Source organism: Eucyclogobius newberryi, unplaced genomic scaffold, assembly GCF_026437365.1.
Source record: "Eucyclogobius newberryi isolate DKJ021-1_F unplaced genomic scaffold, fEucNew1.0.hap1 SCAF_142, whole genome shotgun sequence".
Classification (NCBI taxonomy): domain Eukaryota; kingdom Metazoa; phylum Chordata; class Actinopteri; order Gobiiformes; family Gobiidae; genus Eucyclogobius; species Eucyclogobius newberryi.
Window position 1 is genome coordinate 219292 of NW_027315771.1, and position 3302 is coordinate 222593.

Genomic DNA, 3302 nt, shown 5'->3' on the forward strand with positions numbered 1-3302 from the left:
GTTGAGCGGGGCGTGAAGGAAGGAAGGAACAGTCACTCACGTACGGGAAACTCCTACCAAGCAGTGGCCAGCCTATAGCACACTGGGATTCTGTGGTAATTGAACCAAGTTTAGCAGTTCCTTTCATCAGTTAATAACACAAGCAGGCTTTCCTATTTACCAATGTAGATAACAGGGGTTACAACAGTGACTCTGGTGGGTCTCAAACTCACAGCCTTTGAATGCCTTTGCAACTTTTGTCTGATTCCCCTTTTTCACAAAAGAAAACAGTCATCCGAAAACGGTCTACATCAATCATTCCTTACCATCAAACTGAGAAACAAGGAGTGAAAAGAGTGCATTTACTCTGTTTATTCAGGGATACTGTTCAATCTCTAATTGCAAAATAGCTCTTTCGGGTGATATGTTTTTCTGTACATGTAAACAACTGATTTGCTTGAAAGGCTATCATGAAAGCACTGCTGGGATTTGCTAGACAGGCACTTTGACCAACTAAGCCACAGCGCCTCTAAAGTGTTACTCCAACCTGTTTCAGGTAGATATTCAGCAAACAATGTTACCCCGTGGATTTTGGCTGCGATAGCTCTTCCAAAATAGCTTGTCGTCCTTGGGTGGGCTCAAACCACCAACCTCCCGGTTAACAGCCGAGCGCGCTGGCCAATTGCGCCACAGAGACATCCAGCCCAGTCGAAAAAATATTTGCGACTTGACAAGCCGCAACATCTTTTTTTTTTTAAAGCGAGCCAGCAACATTCGAAAGTTCAGCCCCTGTCCAATCAACTGTGTTTAATGGAGAGCGAGGGCATCAATCTTTCTACCTTTGAGCTAAATCCCCTGTACCAATGTAGCTATAAAAAAAACTGGAAGTCTTTCAATCAATCGACTCTCGCCAATTTATTGCGCACTCAATATACTGCAGTTAATCTGGATATTGAGGAAAAATTGCAAGATAATGTTATTTGACATAATGCCGATGTATTTGCTTACTTTTTCAAGCACACTTGGCAATAAACCTCGTTCAGCAGTGCCTTTTATCAGATAGTAAAGCGCGCAGACGTTCCATTGTAAAAAACAAAAATGTTCTCTCACCATTAGCGACTCTAGTGGGACTCAACCCACAACCTTTGAAAGCCCTTGCAACTAATGCCTAGAAGTCCAATGCGCTATCCATTGCGCCACAGAGCCCATACATCCTTGCGTGATGCTCATTTCCACAAACGCAAAACACGGTTTTCATCCAAAATGGGTCTACGTCAGTCATTCCTTGCCAACAAACTGAGAATCAAAAAGTGAAAAGAGTGCAGTTAATCTGTGTGTGCAGGGATACTTTTCCATCTCTTATTCCAATTTGTAACAGCAGCGCATTTTCTGTCATTGTAAATAATTTGCACGCCTGAATGGACAACTGTAACCCTCTCCATAGCCCGGTATACATTATATCTCAACAGGAACATCCATCTCCGTGACAATAAAACAGCAGAACCTTGGCCCATCTTCAAAGGACTCTTGGCCGCACACCTCCGACACCTCCACATGGCAGCAGAGCACCGGTTCATCACCCACCTCATCCCCCACAACACCCTGATCCACCTTATACCCTCTGGAAACCTGGACATCATCTTCTGACCCCGGCATCACCCCCCCATCCACGGCATCACCCCCCATCACTGAAGAAAGTTTGAAGAATGATTGTGTGTTTGATTTTCTGTAATTTTTTGTCTCTTCTCCCCCTGCCCTTGTGTATCCCATTCCCTTGCACTTGTGTGTGATGTTTGTCTGTACAATTATGTAAATATATGTAAATACTTGTAAGATGTTTTTGATAATAAAAGATAAAAAAAATAAAATAATGGACAACTGAGTAGTAGTAGTAGGTTTGAGATGGGCCGGTAATTATTTAGCACTGTGGCATCAAGACTGCTCTTCTTTAAGAGAGGCTTAATGACCGCAGTTTTAAGGCTCTTGGGAATATTCCAGATCCAAGCGACATGTTGACTTTTTGAGTGATTGGAGCCAACAGACTGCTCACCGTAGACTTTAAAAATCTGGTAGACAATGCATAAAGGCAGCATGTAGTGGAACTCAGACTTGTGGTGATCTCTTGGACAGTTTTGTCAGCCAAAAATGCAAAATGGGTTAACTCCAGTTGTCTAGCTGGCTGCGTGCTTGTTATCTGCAAATAATGGTATTTTTAATGTTCTGAACTGAGTCTTGCAAAGAAGACTGCAAACTCATTGCACCTGGAGAAATACAGAAACCATCAGACAAAGTAACATTTACCACACTGTAATTTGAAATGTTAACCCGCTTTGTCATTAGCAGGTCCAGAGTGTGCCCTTTGCCCTTGGTGGGGCCACTCAGGTGCTGAGTAAGACCAAAGCTTCTGAGGACAGCGCCAAGCTCTTTAGAAGAAGACGAGGTTGAGCGGGGCGTGAAGGAAGGAAGGAACAGTCACTCACGTACGGGAAACTCCTACCAAGCAGTGGCCAGCATATAGCACACTGGGATTCTGTGGTAATTGAACCAAGTTTAGCAGTTCCTTTCATCAGTTAATAACACAAGCAGGCTTTCCTATTTACCAATGTAGATAACAGGGGTTACAACAGTGACTCTGGTGGGTCTCGAACTCACAGCCTTTGAATGCCTTTGCAACTTTTGTCTGATTCCCCTTTTTCACAAAAGCAAAACAGTCATCCGAAAACGGTCTACATCAATCATTCCTTACCATCAAACTGAGAAACAAGGAGTGAAAAGAGTGCATTTACTCTGTTTATTCAGGGATACTGTTCAATCTATAATTGCAAAATAGCTCTTTCAGGTGATATGTTTTTCTGTACATGTAAACAACTGATTTGCTTGAAAGGCTATCATGAAGGCACTGCTGGGATTTACTAGACAGGCACTTTGACCAACTTAGCCACAGCGCCTCTAAAATGTTACTCCAACCTGTTTCAGGTAGATATTCAGCAAACAATGTTACCTCGTGGATTTTGCCTGCGATAGCTCTTCCAAAATAGCTTGTCGTCCCTGGGTGGGCTCGAACCACCAACCTCCCGGTTAACAGCCGAGCGCGCTGGCCAATTGCGCCACAGAGACATCCAGCCCAGTCGAAAAAATATTTGCGACTTGACAAGCCGCAACATCTTTTTTTTTTTTAAAGCGAGCCAGCAACATTCGAAAGTTCAGCCCCTGTCCAATCAACTGTGTTTAATGGAGAGCGAGGGCATCAATCTTTCTACCTTTGAGCTAAATCCCCTGTACCAATGTAGCTATAAAAAAAACTGGAAGTCTTTCAATCAATC

At 43.3% G+C, this 3302-nt stretch overlaps 1 non-coding gene across 1 annotated transcript; it reads right to left on the reverse strand.

Annotated features, from left to right (window-relative positions):
- Positions 1-3022: 3022 nt before the first annotated feature.
- On the reverse strand, positions 3023-3096 carry trnan-guu (transfer RNA asparagine (anticodon GUU)). The gene has a single exon. It is a non-coding gene; the product is annotated as a tRNA-Asn (tRNA).
- Between the last annotated feature and the right edge of the window lie 206 nt (positions 3097-3302).